The 20563-nt window shown below is 41.6% G+C and overlaps 1 protein-coding gene across 2 annotated transcripts in view; it reads left to right on the top strand.

Annotated features, from left to right (window-relative positions):
- The first annotated feature begins 3060 nt into the window (after nt 1–3060).
- Nucleotides 3061–20563, top strand: part of IPCEF1 (interaction protein for cytohesin exchange factors 1) — a 194978-nt gene continuing 177475 nt past the window's right edge. The window contains exons 1-2 of one of the 2 annotated variants that reach the window (XM_035296999.3): nt 3061–3202; nt 4725–4801. The gene's annotated coding sequence lies outside the window, so the exon portion shown is untranslated. The remainder of the gene's footprint in view (nt 3203–4724; nt 4802–20563) is intronic. The other variant, XM_078370328.1, reaches the window with a different exon arrangement.

The following is a 20563-nucleotide window of genomic DNA, read 5'->3' as shown; positions in this document are numbered from 1 at the left end:
GTGAATTAACTTGTGGCATGTCTTGTGATGTACTTTACATTTGAAAAGTAACATCTTGAGAAACACATTCCACAGTTTGAGTTTATTTGCTTTGTGACCTTGCAGTTGGTCAGCAAGAAAAACAGGAATTTCTAGATGCCTGGGAACTTTGCTAAGAATGTGGGAGGATAGATAAGGTTAAATGGTTTACAGAGCTGGGAAGTATATTATATTAAACAGCACACAGCACAGCAAAATTTACTTTATTATATAGGAACTACAAATTACCAGGTTTTGTTTTTACTTTTATTGCTATTATTTAATTCCCTTCTTCAGTCCCAGCTACTAGGGAAGCTGAGGCAGGAGAATCACTTGAACCCAGGAAGCAGAGGTTGCAGTGAGTCAAGACTGTGCCACTGAACTCCATCCTGGGCCACATAGTTAGACTCTGTCTCAAAAGAAAAAAAAAAAAAAGAAATGTGTTGCCTTTATCCTTTGGGATCATGTGACACCAGTGCCTGTGTGGGACATTACCACATATCTTGAAGTTAGGAAGATCTAAGGTCAACTAAATCACTTACTTCTCCACCCAGAATGGCCCTCTTCTCTTTGCCCCCAGTTGTCTGTAGGCCATGAAACAGAGCTTCTATTAGGCCAGGTCTAAGCAAATCATGCTTACAAAGGAAGATGGAAGAGGTGATCTACTTCTTCTGCAACATGTAGGATTGGTGGGGACTACAGGCAATGTAGACATTTTTAGGACTGGTCATTTTAGGAAGGGGCATACACATTGAGTACAGGAGGAGGAAGACCACGTGTCTGGGAATTCTGATCCTAATAGGATGACTGCTTAAGGTGACTGTATAAACCCAATCATAATGCTGTGTCTCCTTTGAGGCCTTCTCAATCTCGTAATTAGATGAGAAGTTACTCTTTTTATTGAAATTGTATCAGCTATCCTCCAGATTCTAGGCTAGTTTTATAGTTTTTTTTTTTTTTTAAAGAGATAGGGTCTCACTATGTTGCCCAGGCTGGAGTGCGGTGGCTATTCACAGACACGATCCCACTACTGATCAGCATGGGAGTTTTGACCTACTCCGTTTCCAGCCTGGGCCGGTTCACCCCTCCTTAGGCAACCTGGTGGTCCCCTGCTCCCGGGAGGTCACCATATTGATGCCGAACTTAGTGCAGACACCGGATCAGCATAACACACTACAGCGCAGAACTCCTGGACTCAAGAGATCCTCCAGCCTCAGCCTCCCAAATAACTGGGACTACAGGCACGCACCACCGCGCCTGGCTAGTTGTTTTTTAAACATTTAAATTTATTTATTTTTTTAAGAGACTCGCTATATTGCCCAGGGTGGTCTCAAACTCCTGGGGTTACGTGATCTCCCTCCCCAGTCTCCAAAGTGCCGGGATTATAGACATGAGCCACCCTGCCCAGCCTTTGTCATTGTATAGTTTAGTTTAGGTTTTTGCTTATATACTGTGTGTGTGTTTCATGGAGATGGAAGGTTAAGAGTCATTAGTTTCCCTAGTCTGAGCAGTGTGATCTCGGTATTGACTAGAGTGGGCTACAGTATTATATTAATACTTCAGATACTCTTTGAATATTATCATTGTATTTACGACTTTCTCTTCAGGGAAAAGAAAGTGATGGCTCTTCCTTTTTGAGTCTTCCCTTTTGTTAACATTTGGTTTGACAGAGGCAACTTGAGTTTGGATAAAAGTTTTATATGCTGTGGTAGGCAGATTTCTAAGATAGATCCCTTTGATTCTCCGCCTCCCAGAATTTACATCTTGTGTAATTCCCCTCCTCTTGGGTGGAGATTAGACTAAGTAACTTGCTTTTAACAAATCAGTTGTGGCAAAAGCGATAGACTGTCACTTCTGTGATTAGGTGACAAAAGTGCTCTCACTCAAACTCTCTGTCATTCTCTTTCACTCTTGCTTGCTTTTGCTAATGAAGCCAGCCACCATGATATGAAGCTGCCCTAAGGAGAAGTCCAAGTGGCAAGGGACTGAGGGCGGCCTCCAGGCAATAGGTAGCATTGAAGTGACACCCCCAGTCTAATTGCCCACAAGAAACTGAATCCTACCCACAACTAAATGAGTAATCTTAGAAGAGCTTCTTTCCCTCCTTGAGCCTTGAGATGACTGCAATTCTAGCCTACACCTGATTGCAGCTTTGTAGGGAATTTTTAGCTGGACCACCAGCTAACCTGAGCCCAGATTCCTCACCCACAGATACCATGGGATAATAGATGTTGTGTTAAGCCGCTAAATTTTGGCATGATTTGTTAAGCAGTGAAAGGTAACCAATGCACATGCTAATATTTTAGCTACCACGTTTGGAAGCTTGCCTTGGTCATGAGCCCATTTCTAATGATTTAGTTTCTTTGCTTTGAGAGCAGAATATAAATATAGTGAGACTGTATTCATTTCCCAAGAAGGTATAGAGAAACAAGAAGCTGGTGTTCACAGGGGAGACTGGGAGGACAGGAGTGTGTTTGTCATGGGATGGAATATCTCTAACTTTCAACCTGTCATTTTATTTTTCCAGTGTGGGAAAGAAAAGTTTTGAAGTCAGAGACTCTTCTATGTGTATTGCAAAAGATGGCAGGCTTAGACTTACTTTTATCTTAAAATAATTTTTACAAATGTATCTGTACCCTCTGTTTATTAGAGCATTAGGAGCAATTTGGAAAGGAGCAAAGAGGGAAATTTGAAGGAAGACTGAACCTAAAGAGGTTCAAGTTGCATCTTACTCAAACATGCCGAGAATGACTCTGCAAATCATCTCACCCTCCACTGTAAATGAACATCCTTGCCTCCAAGGATGTAAGAGCAGAGCCTTGTACTGTTTCACACATGTGCTCTGCAAATGAATACACCAGGTAGTGCTTAGTGATCAATGAAGTCAGGCAGATGGGATGTGCTTGCCTTGCATGTACTGTGTCCTGGATATGGGCATCAAGGAAGGGCTTGATAACAATGAGAAGGAAGAACAATAGGATTGAGGAAGTGGAGATGACACTTCCTCTTCTTTCAAAAGAGCTTTACTCTCTGATCAGCTTCGAATGTTAGTTCTGGGTTGACGGCACCTCCAGAGTTGAGGCTGCTTTGAGTAGAATCCTCAAGCTTGGCCTCAGAGTACTATGAGTCTTTGGATTCCAGGAATAGAGAGACCAGCCTTGGATTTACTCTCTTCATATTGCATGTAAGTAAAATGACTTTTTGGCTGATGTGTGAGAGGTAATTGCTTGACATATCAAGATGGCAAAGCAATGGATACCCTAGCACTCTCCTTAGAGTAGTGAGGTAGGAAGTGTGGCTTTGGGGATATGATATTCGCTCAACCCTCTGTAATCTGGGAAACCAGGTGCTAAAGATTCTCTAATTCTGTGAAAGCTTTGGAGGAGGAGAGAGGTGTGTACTCTCTCTGCTTTTCTTTTTCTTAAATGGGTGTTGTCCTAATAGGTGTTTGGACTTCAGACCACGGGTTTGATTTAGAAAAGCAAAATTCAACATGTATTTGGAGAAGCGCTCTGTGGCTGCCCTCTTTCGAGAAAGTGTGTTCTTTGTGGGGAAGTTTCCTTTACATGGAGGCAGCTGGAGAGGATTTTACACTTTGATGAAGGTCTCAGGCTCAACAAATATCTCTGGTATGAAAATGAAAGCGAGGTATTGTTGGTTCAGAGGCTTTTAGTAAGGGTGTCTGGGGCACTTGATTTTTCTTTGCTGGGGTATACGTGAAAGAATTTAATTATAGGAGTCAGAATTACAACCCACTGAAGCATCTTTGACTACAGAAGTGACATTGTTAGTCTTGAGTGGCCTGTGTTCCTAGTGCTGTCCTTGACATTGTGTAGTAGGAGTACATAAAGTCTAATTTCTATCCAGTTATTTATTTTATGTAGAAAATAGAAACAGAGGGCCGAGCATGGTGGCTCAGGCCTGTAATCCAAGTACTTTGGGTGATCAAGATGAGACGATTACTTGAGATCAGGAGTTTGAGACAAGCCTGGGGGCAATAATAAGACCTCATCTCCATGGGGGAAGAAAAAAGAAAAAGAAAATAGAAACAGAAGGCTAGGCACTGTGGCTCAGCCTGTAATCCCAGCACTCTGGGAGGCTGAGGTGGGTAGATCACCTGAGGTCAGGAGTTCGAGACCAGCCGGGCCAACATGGTGAAACCTTGTCTTTACTAAAATTACAAAAATTAGCTGGGCATGACAGCATGTGCCTGTATCCCAGCTACTCGGGAGGCTGAGGCAGAAGAATTGCTTGAACCTGGGAAGCAGAGGTTGTAGTGAGCTGAGGTCACGTCACTGTACTCCAGCCTGAGTGTCAGAGCAAGACTCTGTCTCAAAAAAACAAACAAACAAACAAAAATGAAAAAGAAAATAGAAACAGAAAGAACACACATTTTTTTCTGCTCACATCATGAAAGCAAGGAGGAAAAGGTAAGTTTGTAAGTTTGTGTATGTGTCGATGAACTCGTTCTTTAATTTACCTTTTAATTTCCTTCCATTCCTCTCTTTATAAATCAAGTGTCTTTTCTGGAGTGGGCCCATGCATGAACTATTTCAGGCAAATAGTGTTAAGCAAATATACATCATCAGAGTATGGAAATAGGAAGTTCTTTCCTGCGGTAGTTTGCTGTGGCAATAAGAGATAAGAAATTACTTCATGACTATTGCCTGAGACTTTCCTTTTGACTCGTGTGTCCTTTTGAACAGCTCGCTTCTGCTTTCCATCGAGCTTGGAGGCTCTGCAGTGGGAGCTCAACATTGAAGTCCAGGTTGACAATTTGCAAGTAGGTCTAATGTGGCAAATGGTGTGTGTGTGTGTGTGTGTGTGTGAAGAAAAATCCTAAAAAACAAGCTTTTTAGTCCTCAAGAGAATCCTGTGAATGGAGAGGTTACTTGTGCTCCCAAGTGCTCAGAACAGTGCCTGCTCTTGAGACTATTTGTTGAATGAATTAATAACTGCGATAATTCATAAAATGACTGTGGTAGGAAAGCCATTGCTTTATCTCTGTTGCTCAGGCACTTAAAAAAGTGAAGATAAGGTCTGGGCATTGTGGCTCACATCTGTAATTACAGCACTTTGGAAGGTCAAGATGGGCAGATCACAAAATCAGGGGTTCGAGGCCAGACTGACCAACATGGTGAAACCCCTTCTCTACTAAAAATACAAAAATTATCCAGGTGTGGTGGTACATGCCTGTAATCCCAGATACCCCGGAGGCTGAGGCAAGAGAATCACTTGAACCTGTGAGGTGGAGGTTGCAGTGAGCTGAGATTGCACCCTTGCCCTCCAGCCTTGGTGACAGAGTGAGACTCTGTCTCAAAAAAAAAAAAAAAGTGAAGGTTAGAAAAGGTTAGAGTGAAGCAAGAAAGAAGAATATGAAGGTGTGGAATAAAGAAAGGGTGTGTAGAACTGAGATCAGAAAGAATTTCTAGGTCGGGAAAGTGAAAGGGGTGGCAATACATGGTGGTGGAGGTGGAGGTGAAGGGGGTGGTGTTGGAAGTGGTTGTGGTAGGGGAGGTGATGGTGGAAATGATGGTGGAGATGGTAGAGGTGGTTGTGGAGGTGGTGGTGGAGATGGTAATGGAGATGGTAGAAATGGGGGATGGAGTGGCAGAAGTGATGGTGAAAGTGATGATAGAGATGGTGGAGGTGGTGGTGGAGACGGCAGAAGTGATGGCAGACATGGTGGAGGTGGTTGAGGAGGTAATGGTACAGATGGTGGAGATGGTGGTTGGAGGTGAGGGTGGTAGAGGTGATGGTGGAGGTAATCATGGGAAGGTCAATATAATTTGGCCAAGAGAAAACAGTTTGGGGTCAGACATATCTGTTCAAACTCTATGTCTCTCAACCTATAAAATGGTGACTATAAGATACTGACTTTTTGGGTGGTTCTGTGAGGGTTAAAAATATGATTGCAGACTGAGGCGGTAGCTGGCCAGGTGAGGAGGGTGGTCGCCAGCTAGGCACGGGTGGGGCAAGGGTAAAAGAAAAAGATTGCATTAAATGGCACTTATCAATATCAGTTTTCAAGTTGCCACGGCCACGCTGAAACATTTAATCACTTTCATCATTTCTTCTTTATGCTTTGTGGTATTTTCTAAATTTTGTAAAATGAAAGTGAGTTTTTAAAAGAATCATTAATTTAAAATAAAATTAGAAGCCTAGTTATCAGAATGGTTAAACTCATGGTAGTATATAAGGAAATTTCATCAATGAAATAATATTTATAGAAATATTCTCATGATGTAATGCTAAGTCAAAAAGGCAGGAAGATAACTTTTTCAACTATGTAAAAATACTGCAGAGAAGCAAGGTAAAATGTGTTAAAATGTTAATATATGAATAGTAGGTTTATTGCTCAGGGTTTTTCTTTGTACTTTGTACTCTATATTTTTTCCCCAGATTTTTCATTAGTGAAACATACCTGAACTGAAAGAAAACAAATGTTGAAAGAAAATAAATAGGCTGGGTGTGGTGGCTCACACCTGTAATCCCAGAACTTTGGGAGGCTGAGGCAGGCAGATCACCTGAGGTTAGGAGTTCAGAACCAGCCGACCAACATGGCAAAACCCTGTCTCTATTAATAAAACAAAAAATAGCTGGGTGTGGTGGCAGGCGCCTGTAATCCCAGCTACGCCAGAGGCTGGGGCATGAGAATCATTTGAATCTGGGAGGCAGAGGTTGCAGTGAGCTGAGATCACGCCACTGTACTCCAGCCTGGGCAATGTTGAGTGAGACTCCATCTCAAAAAAAAAAAGAAAGAAAGAAAAAGAAAAATGAACAAAAATTTAACCCTCCTTAAATCTTCTACCAACAGGACAATAAAAGCACTGTTTTAGTCATAGTGTGCTAAAGTCTGTGGTTCATTGCTGCCTAAGAAATGACACTTAAAATTTACGTTATTGACTCTGTGTGGTGGCTCACGCCTGTAATCCTAACACTTTGGGAGGCTGAGGCGGTGGATCACCTAAGGTCAGGAGTTCGAGACCAGCCTGACCAACATGGTGAAACTCTGTCTCTACTAAAAATATGAAAATTAGCCAGGTGTGGTGGCACATGCCTGTAATCCCAGCACTCAGGAAGCTGAGGCAGGAGAATCACTTTAATCCAGGAGTTGGTGGTTGCAGTGAGTTGAGATCGAGCCACTGCACTCCAGCCTAGGTGACAGAGCAAGATCCCATCTCAAAAAGAAAAGAAAAGAAAAGAAAAAGAAATATTATTTAGTCTTTATAGGGGAATCCCCTTAAAGAGTAAGACTGGGGCAGAATCGTGTGTCAACTCTGAAGTAAGAAAAAGGAAACATGGTCCCACTGGGTCTTGCTGGTCTGATTAATTCCTAGAATGACATGAAAATGGGTTATTTTCTCTGGCTGGTTTAAAACTGTGTCTAAACCTGAGTTTGATGACTTCCTAGCAAATTCAATAGTCAATTCATCAGTTATTCCTTCTAAGCTAAATTTAGATCTCCCAGTATGAGAGTAATTCTTTTTTTTTAGGGAATGTTGCTGTATCTCTATCATCTTGGTATGTATGGGGAGAGGTCATGAAAACATTTTTGTAGAGTCACAGATTATTTTCTAGAGTCAATAATTATTATTCCTGTTGTTAGAATCTTGGCCCTGCCCTCTGACAGTGCCAGCAGGTCACCATGGAGTCCCTTATCAGAGACTTAACCAAAATAAAATATTTTGGCTTATAGGTATTGAAAAGGCTCTTCTGTCTTTGTCTCAGAATCAATCGTTGTCTTAGAAAGGAGAGATAGTTGGCAGCCAAAGAGGCAGAGGGCTGAACAAATGTGAGCAAAGATAGGCCTCCCAGACTGACACAGGGATTGAAATAGAAGCAGCTGAAAAGTGAAAAGTGAGCCAGCTTACACTCACCCCAAAATTACTAGGACATGGATTAAGTCCTTCAAAGGAAGTCTGAATAAAAAATGACTAGATCATCAAGGAAAACTAGTTCAAGTTAGAAATGAAAGAATTAATCAAACAAACAAACAAAAACCCAGCGTGCAATAGGCATTGAAATAGAAATAGCAGCATGATAGGATTCCCAACAGAGTCTATAGCATCTTCTGAATATTTCATATGTGGAGTGCTGAATAAAAACCAGTGACATTACTGAGCACTTGCTAGGTTCCAGCACTGTGATCTGCACTTTTATTTTTACCTTTTGCTTTACATTTACATTTAGTTACATTTACGTTCACGATTTCTTTTTTTTTCTTCAACTTTTATTTTAAGTTCCAGGGTACATGTGCAGGATGTGCAGGTTTGTTACATAGGTAAATGTGCGCCATGGGGTTTGCTGCATAGATCAACCTATCACCTAAGAATTCAGCCCAGCATCCATTAGCTATTCTTCCCGATGCTCTCTCTCTACCCCCAACCCCCACAGGCTTCAGCGTGTGATGTTCCCCTCCCTGTGTCCATGTGTTTTCATTGTTCAGCTCCCACTTGTAAGGGAGAACATGCGGTATTTGGTTTTCCTGTTCCTGCATTAGTTTGCTGAGGATACCAGCTTCCAGCTCTATCCATGTCCCTTCAAAGGACATCATCTCGTTCCTTTTTATGCTATTTCAGCCACTTCTTAAAATAGTTCTGGGAAATAGTGCTATTGTTATCTCCATGAAACTGAAGCTTAGACAGGTCAAGTACCCTGCCTCAAACCACCACAATCATCAGGAGAGAAGGATTCGAACCCAGAGCTTTGTGTCTCTGAGCCTGTGATCTAACTGTCATTCTATACATTACATTGTTTTCATGTATGTTAAAGTTTTTGTTATAGAAATAGTGATTTGAGACCAAGAATTGGGAGATGAAGGGTGAGTCTGAGCGAGCACATTTGCTCTACTTTGAAATTGCCCAAGTGAAATTCTTTTCTACTTCCTTAGTGAGGAGCAGTGGAAAGGAATTGTTCTCTTTTTCAGGGAACTGCCTGTGCCTTGACATGATTGCACATCCATGGTTGTCTTCTTAGGCAGTCAGGTGATAGCATGTAGGAAAGGCTTCTAGCCAGCAGGGAACAAAAGGGGTCTAGGGGGACCTCAGAACCATCCCTGAGTAATTCACAACCACAGTCGAGATATGTGACTGTTCTGTCACCACAAGGATCCCTCATGCTACTCTTTCACAACAATAACCAATCTAATTAAAAAATATCCAATTTGCATTTTGAGTATGATTGGACCCATATTGATGGGGCTTTCTCTTATGCTCAGCTTTTTAGTGGGCATGCCACAGATCGAAAGATTAGGAGACTTGAGCGTCCTGCCTGTGGTATATCATAGTTTTGTGCTACAAGCAAGCATTTAAATTCTCCACGCTTGAATTTTCTCATCTATAAAAGTTGGGATAAAAATACTGAATCAGACCAGGTGTGGTGGCTGATGCCTGTAATCCTAGCACTTCAGGAAGCCGAGGTGGGAGGATCGCTTGAGGCCAGGAGTCAAAGACCAGGCTGGGCAATATAGTAAGATCCCATCTCTACAAAAATAAAAAATGTGGCCAGGTGTGGTGATGGGTGCCTATAGTCCCAGCTACTCAGGAGACTGAGGCAGAAGGGTCTCTTGAGCATAGGAATTTGAAGTTGCAGTGAGCCATAATTGAGCCACTGCTGCAGAGCCTGGGCAACAGAGTGAAAAAAACAAAAAACTAACCAATTGCTTTGATGTATGGGCCAAAGGAAAGTAAGCATATATAGTTAGAAGAAAACGAAAGTATTATAAACCAACGGAGCCCTTCTAAGAAACTAATACAGAAGGTAAGGAATGAAAGTAATTTTAAGTGCTAGTAATAAACTCATCTATATTGCTGGCAAGGACCAAATTGAACATGACTCATTTCTATGCAGTTAACTTGTGGCATTGGGCCTCAAACAGTAGAGTCACTTTATCATTGAATGGGAGTGAATAAAAACACTACACAATGAGACATTTGCAAAATGAAAATCAGGCTATTGTGAAATCTACAAAAGGGCTTCCTTTCATAATGAAGTCTAGATAGTGATTCCAAATTATTATGACAATTTGGTTACTTGCTAGATATGGAACATTAGTGTCTATTTGGGCGGGGGGATAATTACTTACCTCAGTTAATATTGAAAGAGAAGTTCAAATATTCCGAATCGGAAAATGATGCAATGTGATGGAACTTTGATCCAAATGGAATCTAAGGCTGCAATCTAGGTGTACAGCAGGTGAAAACTTCTCAATAAATGGATGTTAGATCATTTTAATGGTTCATCTATAATCGTTGATCACTTTGATCCATTAATTTAGTCTGGTACCTGCATAAGTACTTTAATGACAGCATAAATAGCCAGGATTTCAAGCATATTCTTGAGTTTCTTTACAACATAAGAATCTCTTAAGTCCCCTTTTGAGCAGAATTTGAATTACTCTAATTCCTATGACATGATTATCCCTAGCAGGACAACATTCTTTTAAGAGGTAAACATCATTATAGAAAGCTAATTCACTTAATCTGGGCAAAACTAAAAATATCTTTTCTCTCCTTCTCTTAATTGATCCATATTTAATTTTCTTTAGACTTGTTAATTTTGTATCATCTTTTTCTAAATATGCAATAGAAATCTGTGACTGGATAGACTTTTTTCAAATTTGGACAGGGTAGTTCTTTTTTTCCTGAATATTGCGAAGGAAACTGCATTCTTAGTAGTTTTATGCACTGATCTCTAATGACAGAGAGGAATAGAACATTGAACTACTTATAGGCAAATGTACACATACTAATAGAGACCGAACCTTAGTCTAAAACAGGAAAATAGTTCAGGCACAGTGGCTGATGCCTGTAATCCCAGCACTTTAAGAGGTGGAGGTATGGGGATCACTTGAGGTCAGGAATTTGACCCAGCACTTTTGCAGGCTGAGGTGGGAAGATCACTTGAGCTCAGAAGTTTGAGATCAGCCCAAGCAACATATAGCAAGACCTCATCTATACTTAAAAAAAAAAACAACAAAAAAAATAGCTGAGTATAGTAGAGAGTGCCTGTAGTCTCAGCTACTTGGGAGGTTGAGTCTGGGAGACTGAGGTTGCAGTAATGGATGATCACACCACAGTATTCCTGCCAGGGTGACAGAGAGTGACTCTGTCTGAAAGAAAGAAAGAAAGAAAGAAAGAAAGAAAGAAAGAAAGAAAGAAAGAAAGAAAGAAGGAAAGAAAGGAGAGAGAGAGAAAGAAAGAAAAGAGAGAGAGAGAGAGAAAGAAAGAAAGAAAAGATAAAATAGAAAAATACAAACCTCTGAGAAAGGAAAAAAGATGAAACCAACTCAGAACACTTCCCAGGAGCCTTAATTTAATATTCTTCACTCCTATAGAATATAATTCTGTGTAAAATGTCACAGCTTATCCAAAGATGAGCTGCACTTATACAAAGTTGTGTTTTAAGGAGAAAACCTTTAATTATTTGAAAAAGTAAGCAAACGGCTATAAAATGAAAACCATACGTTTTAGGCTACTTGTTTATGATTATTCTGTTTGGATAGCTCAGACGATAGCACACTATTGGGTAAATCTGTAATAGTTTTATGGACTGATGAGAATATACATAATCTCATCAGTTTCTTGAACATACTTGAAGATTCCGCTATTGTAGCAACATTAAATGGTTGCAGCAGGAACATTGCATTTATTCACTGGGAGTACAAGTCATCTGTAACAACTTTGTTCTTTCCACCAATTAAAAGCCTGAAGCAAATGATATTAAAGGCTTTATTTTCTGGTTCCTTGTTAAGCCACAAATCCCAACTCTTTTCCATCCTGACAAACAACAGTCAAAGAGTCGTTCTTACTAGTGATTGTGAATGCTAACCATATAATATGATCAGGACCCACTTATGAATATTCAACATTCACCAAATACTTATTGAGTATCTAATGTTTTCCACGTAATGTGCCAGGTATTTCATAACAGTTAAATGGACAAGATCACTTTTGGAAATTCCCCTGGAATCATGTGAATTACTATCGTCTCTTGGTTAGACTCAGTTATAGCCAGTCTATCAAAGAGAAGCGTCTGAACTTGAACTCTCTTGGTCAAATACCGTCACAGTTTCCAGCTAGAGCTGGATTTTTACTCTGGAACACAGCTACCAGCGTTTCCTGCACTTGAAGTTTCAACTTGATTAATCAGCTAGAGCAGCTTTTGCGTAGGTAATGGGGACTTGAGGGAGGGACTGTTGAGCAAGGTCTGAGCCAGGCACTTGAGCACTATTTAGTTCTATTTTGTGAACACTCACAAACATTCCAAAGTTATGTACAAATTGGTTGCCTTGAGAGGAACACTGGAGTCCCAGATATTCTGAGCTGAGAAGCCAGCACGGGGAGAGAGACACCAAGTCACCAAAACACAGTAAGTGGGCTGAGCAATGAAGACTCAGCAACTCCTGACTCCCTTGAAGTGACTTTGCTTTCAAGCTGGCATTAGCTGTAGTGACAGGGTCCTAGACATGGGGTGTAGTAGCTTCTACTGTACATTGCATGCTCCTTATGTTCTGTGCATTGGGAGCAAGTTAGCAAGCAATCCCCCTATCAATCTGAATGGACTTTGGGCATTGAGTACCAAACCCACCCCTACTTTCAATAAGCTCATGTTTCTTATCATCGTGGAGGTGGCCTTTTGTCAATGGATGGATGCTCCTGGCCCATGAAACATTCTAGACAGTGCCTGGGACTTTCTAGGCCATAGGAGCCATTGAGGTGAGCCTTACAGCAAGGCAGAAAATAGAGTCCCACAGGACCCCTTGTTTCTATCCTTGGTGCATAAGTAGTTTTTAGTGGCAAAACCTGCAACTACTTTTGCACCAACCTGACAATTACAGCGCCTCCAACAGGCCATGCAGGGCTTCCCCAGCGCTAGTGGCTGTGTGACAACAGGCGGTAACATGTACTGTCCTCTTGCTGTCTGCAAGGGATGGTATAAAGGCTTTATATTCATTATCTAATTTTTAAATCAAATAGCTCTAGGAGGTGCTGTTATTATTAACTAGTTCCCTTTTTCTGATGAGAAAACACAGGTTCAGAGAACTTCAAACCTGGCTTCAAACCTATTTCCTTATATTCCTATAAGGAATACTTGTGTGTGTGTGTGTGTGTGAATATATATATGTGTGTGTGCTCATCTACCTTTCTCTTCATTCCTGGAGCTGAGAATGTGTGTAATCCAACTCCAGTGAGGCCAGAGGAAGCTTGTTGGGGTGGATAATAATTTTAGGAGTGCTTAGCACAGATTTTCCTGAGTCTTGAGGAAAATCTCATTCCCAAAGACACTTCCAGATCAAAGCTGAGAAGAGTTGGAGTTGAGGTTGATGGAGCATTCATTTCTACGAATTTAGATCGAAAAGGGAAAGGAAACAGAGATTAAAACATAGAAAGGTAGACTTTTGAGAGGGTGTACTTGGATAGGGATACAGTCTGGCTCTGTGTCCCCAACCAAATCTGATCTTGAATTGTAATCTGAATTATAATCCCCACGTGTTGAGGGAGGGAACTTGTGGGAGATAATTAGATTATGGGGGTGTTTTCCCATGCTGTTCTCATGATTGTGAGTGAGTTCTCACGAGATCTGATGGTTTTATAAGGGGCTTTCCCCTCCTTTGCTCTGCACTTCTCTCTCATGCTGCTATGTGAAGAAGGACATGTTTGCTTCCCCTTCCACCACGATTAGAAGTCTCTTGAGGCCACCATGGTCATGCAGAACTGTGAGTCAATTAAACCTCTTTCCTTTATAAATTACTGAGTTTCAGGTATTTCTTCATAGCAGCATGAGAATGGACTAATACAGAGAGTCTACCCGTTCTGTCTAATTATAAGACCAGAAAAAGTTCCTGAATAAAAGAAAAGATTAGTATATGCTAAACTAGAAAGAAAGGAGGGAAGAAATCATCTCTTTAGGCAAACACTTTGAATTCAACCTCTTATAAAATATGTTACCAACTTTCTTGCTATTTATAGCTTAATTTTTTTAAAAATTATTTTTCCTTAGTACACATAGAATGCATTTTATTGCCAATGATACAGATAAGCAAGAAGCAGATAAATACTTTTCATGATCCTATGACTTTGAAATAATTATAGTTAACATTTTGGTGTAAAATCTTTAATGTTTTTGATTTTTAAAAATATACATGTGAGGCCAGGTGCAGTGGCTCACACCTGTAATCCCAGCACTTTGGGACGCTGAGGTGGGCAGAGGACATGAGCTCAGTAGTTTGAGAACAGCCTGGGTGTAACATGGTGAAACCCTGTCTCTACCAAAAAGTATACAAAAAATTAGTCAGGTGTGGTGGTGTGTGCCTGTGGTTTCAGCTGATTGGGAGGCAGAAGTGGGAAGATTGCTTGAACCTGGGAGGTGGAGGTTGCAGTGAGATAAGATTGCACCACTACACTCCAATCTGAGTGACAGAGTGAGGCCCCCATCTCAAAAAAAAAAAAAAGTGCATATTTACAAAAAAATAAAAGTGTATCTTAATTTATTAAAATCATATTCCTAACACATTATATATTTTAGATATAATAACTTACCGTTTAGGGGTACAGTAGCCAAAATTTTTGAATGGATAAGTGAAGAGATTTCTTTCTTTATGATAACTGACCATAGGAAAACTCAGATATTCAGAATTAGCAAATACTGTGAAGAACTGACAAATCTAACAAGTTTTCAACAAAAAATGATCAGCCGTCATGTAAAACAAAAGAAAGCAGAGGTTAATGAAAGAGCAAAAAGTGGTTGGGGCATGTTTTGGGAGGTGACAAGCAGGTGGCAACAGCTCCCTTTTGGAAAGAGGATTATTCTCAATTGGCTTGCATTTATTTGCAATTTTATTTTGGTGCTTTGTGGTCCCAGAGGCTAGCAGGGCTCTGATCTCCATGTGATTTTAAGCTTGTCAATATCATCACATGTACAAAATGTTTGAGTTATCTGACTGTGAGAAAGATGTCTTAAGTCTAGAATTTCTGTTCAGTCCCCTGAGACATTCATCCCGATTCAAATATTTGTGTAAAATGTTTTCTGTATTAGGCACTGTGAAGAATAAAAATATTAGAAGATAATAGTTACTACAAATATCTTACTAATTTACAGTGACAACAAAACACACACACTAAACATTAAACAAAAGAACTGGCCGGGCACAGTGGCTCACGCCTGTAATCCCAGTGCTCTGGGAGGCCGAGGTGGGTGGATTACCTGAGGTCAGGAATTTGAGACCAGCTTAGACAACATGGTGAAACCCCATCTGTACAAAAAATATTAAAATTAGCTGGCTGTGGTGGCATGCAGCTGTGGTCCCAGCTACTTGGAAAGCTGAGTCACTTAAACCCAGGAAGTGGAGATTGTGCCATTGCACACCAGCCTGGATGACAGAGTGAGACCCTGTCTCAAAAAAGAACAAAATAAAAATGGCCCAAAGTGACACATGAGTGTCGTGGTGAACAGTGTAGAGCATCAGTAGGCTAAAAGTTAGAAAGAATGTGATCCAAGAGCCTGTAATTGTAGAGAAAGAAGTTGAATAACAACTTCTGTTCTGTTCACAAAACAGAGAGAAGTTTCAGGTGCGGGGAGAAGAGAGAGATGACCATGAAAGTCAGGAGGAAAAGTAGGCTCAGAGCTCTCCCCTGGCGCCATCTGTAATGGTGCTTGGTATTCGTGCCCCAGTATATTGGGCACTCCTATAATGGGAAGAATCCTGTACCACAAGAGGGGAGATCTTCATGCCATCAGTGGTTAAATAAGTGAACATGGGGCTCTTTTCTTCATGTCTTAGTTTCTCCATTTGTGTAATGGGTAACATGCCCCAAAGTCATTGGGGTCTCCATGAGATAATGTGTGTGAACGAGATTTTTCAGCTGAAAAATGAAATGTAAATATCTTTGGTGATAATGCTTTACTGGATATACAGACGTAAGAAAAGTACAAAACCAGGGCACGAAAGGACAGTGAAGGAGTCATGATATGGATATGGCTCCTGTGAGTGGAGGAACACCAGGGCTCTTATCTCACGTGGATTAGATAAAATGACATGGACACACCTGGAGTGGTTTCAAGGAGCAGAGTTTAATAGGCAAGAAAGAAGGGAGAAGAAAGAAAGAAGAAGCTCCCTGTAAAGAGACAGGAGGAGGGGGCTCCAAAGCCAAGAGAGGAGACCCTGAGTGCAATGGACATCAGCCAGTTTTATAAGGAGGCTGAAGGAGGTGGTGTCTGATTTGCATAGGGCTCAGAACATTGGTTTGACAAGGCATGTCATTCATGTAGCCTGCAAAAAAACTTGCCCTCCCACCATAGTTTTTTAATATACAAATGCAGGACCCCAAGATGTTCTACACACATGGGGATATGTGGGGGCGGCCATGCTGCCAGGGACACCTAGGGGCAAGGGCAAGAGGATAATGGTGGGAATCGTCATGTTGGGTGGGCCCAATTTCTAATGGCCTTCATTTGCATATCAAAGATTGCCCAGGTCTAAGAGCCAGGGCTTTCTGCTAGACAAGAAACGTTTCTGGAGCCGCTTTAAAAGAGATAAAAACTTTCCAAGGACCCCTTTTCCTCTCTCTGTGCCTAAAATAATTTCTTAATAACTCCTACAGCAGTCACAACACACCCAGGTCAATGTGAGTAATTTTAGAGACAGAGTGAGTGCATAATTGGGTCAGATCGGCAGAGGAAAGAAGGCTGGTTTATAGGTTGAGGCCACTGAGACTTCTCTGTCTGATCAACATGGAGAAATAATGGGAAGTGAGGAGACTTGGGGAGGAAATGCTTTCCCAGGGAAATGGAGCATTCTAAAATTTTGATGATAGGGAGAGTTTTCATACATTTGTATTTCACCTAATAAAATGTCACTTTCCTGAGTTTTATGGGCAAAGCATGGTAAATCTTTTAACATCTTCTTTCCACTAATTGAATAGGAGGAAAAGGAAATTTCTACTTTTTCTTCTTTCACTTATTTTCCTTTGGTATCCCTAGAAGCTCATGACATAATGCTCCACAAAAAGATGCAGTGGCTTTGAGAAAATATTATTGATAACGGAAATGAGTGACTGAGGGGCTCAATGAATCGAGGTTTATTAGGCCAGCTTTAGGGAGTGTCTGGGAACAACTTGAGCCACAGACACATCTGTGACTGTTTTTCATTTCTAGACAGCATCTGGCTCTTTCGCTGAGGCTGGAGTGCAGTGGTGGGATCTCAACTCACTGTAGCCTCCAGCTCCTGGGCTCAAGCAATACTCCCACCTCAGCCTCCTGAGTAGCTGGGACTACAGGCACATGGGACCAAGCCTGGCTAGTTTTCTTGTGTACTTTTTGTAGAGACGGGTCTTGCCATATACCCAGGCTGGTTTTAAACTCCTAGACTCAAGTAATCCACTGGCTTCAGCCTCCCAAAGTGCGGGGATTACAGGTGTGAGCCACCATACCTAGACTTGTGGCTGTTTTTCTGAAAAGGTATTTAGGAATGTTGGAAATGGGTTTATCATGTTGGGGAAAATCCACACTGAAACAATGGATCACTCATCAAGGCTAGTTTACTTCCTGCAGGAAGGGCGCAACTCGCTGGCAGTCTTGCTACAAGAGCACACCTGAACAAGGGAGACAGGGACATTTATAACTTTCATAACCTGATGCAATTGCCCTACTGCTGTGTCCAGTTTCCATTGGCCAGAACAGGACCTCACATTCTATTCTTGACCTGATTGACTGAAACTTGGAAATTTTCTAAAGAGGTAAAGGCAGAGGAGAACAAAGGAAAAGAGGAAGTAACTTGAGGAATGCTTAGAGAAGTGATAACATTTCTAAATAAGGAAGGGGAATAAGCTTTGACCTAAGACTTGCCTGGGCTTTGTAGAGGCGTGTCAGGGCGAATATCTAGGTTAAAGTGTAAGAACTAAGAACACGGGATGCACTTGTTCCTTTATTATGGCTAACAGCTACTTTAAGATGATTAGCAAAAGCTTTAAAGTAAATTAAACTCTGAAGAAACTGTTATTTATTTGTAATGAACTAGGAGGAAAGCTTTTTTTTTTTGTTTTTTTGAGACAGAGTTTTTCTTGTTGCCCAGGCTGGAGTGCAATGGTGCGATCTCAGCTCGCTGCAACCTCCCCCTCCTGGGCTTAAGTGATTCTGCTGCTTCATCCTACCCAGTAGCTGGGATTACAGGCATACGTCACCATGCCCGGTTAATTTTGTATTTTTAGTAGAGATGGGGTTTCTCCATGTTGGTCAGGCTGATCTCAATCTCCCAACCTCAGGTGATGTGCCCACCTCAGCCTCCCAAAGTGTTGGGATTACAGGTGTGAGCCACCGCGCCTGGCCGAGGAAAGCTTTTAAGAGGAACCTTTTATTTATTCTTATTTCCTATAAGGAGGTTTAGTATTTACACATTTCCTTAAAGTGGGGAAGGAGGCTAGGAGCAGTGGCTTTTGCCTGTAATCGTAGCACTTTCGGAGGCTGAGACAGGAAGATCACTGGAGACCAGGAGTTTGAGACCAGCCTGGGTAACAGCAAAATCCAGCCCTGCCTTTCCCCCATCCCCACCCCCACCCCTGATCCCCACCCTGCCACCATTTCTACAAAAAATGAAAAAAATTGCCAGGTGTGGTGGTGTGTGCCTGTGGTCCCAGCTACTTAGGAGGCTAAGGTGGAAGAATCACTTGAGTCCCAGAAGTCAAGGCCATTGCCCTCCATCTTGAAAAGGGGGAAGGCATGAAGGGAGAGGGGCGGGTAGGTAGGAAGAGGAATGGTTATGTTATTGTGAGACTTTAGTCAGTGCTGAGAAATCTATATTTTACACAGGACAAGGTGAATAATTAAGGGAAAAAAAGGGAGTAAAGGAATAATCAATTATGGGGAGTAAAGGAAGAATCAATTATGCTGAGATCTTTGGGTATGTAGAGGAATGACTGATCTCATCTTGTCTTTGTTCTGTACCTGGGAAAATAAATGACATTACTGGTACGAAATCAGACTTCTGTTTAGGAGCTAGACATAGGCTGCAGACCTAAAGTGTAATTGGCATGCCCTTGTTTATGGGAGGCCAGCAAAGAATTTCCTTCTGAATGATCTGTGGGAGCAGTCCTTGGGAGATGCCCAAGGCCTTTTGCCTTGCTGTGGGGGTCTGGCTAATGCATGCCAGTAACAGCTATTCATCTGGAAAAGGGTGTTGCTGGACGCAACCTCCATGCTTAACCTCTTGGACATGACGGGTTTGGGAGTCCTGAGATATTTAAATTTTCCTTTACGTTCTCAATGCAAATGGGTAGTAGCTGGAGCTCAGACAGCAGCCTGAGGCTTACACATCACATTCCCCTTTTTAGGTGAAGGCATGCAGACATTATAAATTACTAAGGTGTAATATAATCAACTCAGAATGAGTGGTGGAATGAAGAACACATCCACACAGTCTCTAAAGGTTAATTCCAACTTTAGTGTTTGAATAATTTCTTCTCTAATCATTTAATAGATTCCACAATGAGTTTTATCTTCCCTTATGCATTGAACCTTCCAGTGGTCACAGGAAGAAAAGCCAAAAGGAGGAATAAAGATGAAAAAGGAGAAAGCTTGGGAAATTCACACACTCTATTAAAGGATCCGGAACTGATTTAGCCTGGCAAACTTCCTTTGCTCGTTGCACTCAATATTCAGGCTGCTCTCAAAGGCTCCATTTTGGCCATATCTAGGATCTCTCTCATGCTAATCTTTCTGGAATCAGAATTCCTTTCAATATTAGTCATAACCGCCATCCCCAAATGATCCCTTCTGTAGGTGCCAAGCCCCAGGGCTTTCAGCCTGGTGACTTGTACTCCATCTCTCTCGAAGTTTTTCTTTTAACTATGGGCTCTTGTTTGATTTAATTGTTGGCACCCTGTCTTGTTATCCCTAGTGCAGAAGGCTAGTATCTTGGGTCCCCAAAATCACTAAGCTAAAAGGAAAACTCAAGTGGAATCTGCTTAGGACAAACCTACCTCCCAGTCTATTCAAAGTACCTCCTCTGCTCACTGCAATAAATGCATATCTGATTGCCTCCTTTGAAAAGGCTAATCAGCAACTCAAAAGAATGCAACAGCTTATTTCTCACCTATCAGTGACCTGGAAGCCCCCTCTCCACTTTGAGTCTTCCTGCTTTTGCTTCAAGTTGTTCGGCCTTCCAGACCTAACCAATGTTACTTCTTACAGATACTGTAATTTTTTCAGAAGGAGTTTTGCTCTGTTGCCAGGCTTGAGTGCAGTGGTAAGATCTTGGCTCACTACAACCTCCACCTCTGGGGTTCATGTGATTCCTCTGCCTCAGCCTCCCGAGCAGCTGGGACTACAGGTGCGTGCCACTACGCCCAGCTAATTTTTCGTATTTGAGTAGAGACGGATTCACGTTTTTGCCCAGTCTAGTCTCAAACTCCTGACCTCAGGTGATCTGCCCACCTTGGCCTCCCAGAGTGCTGGGATTACTTCTTACATATTTTAATTTATGTCTCATGTCTCTCTAAAATGTATAAAATCAGCTGGGCATGGTGGCTCAAGCCTGTAACCCCCTCAC

This window comes from Callithrix jacchus, chromosome 4 (assembly GCF_049354715.1).
Source record: "Callithrix jacchus isolate 240 chromosome 4, calJac240_pri, whole genome shotgun sequence".
Lineage (NCBI taxonomy): Eukaryota > Metazoa > Chordata > Mammalia > Primates > Cebidae > Callithrix > Callithrix jacchus.
This window is presented reverse-complemented; position numbering and strand designations above follow the sequence as displayed.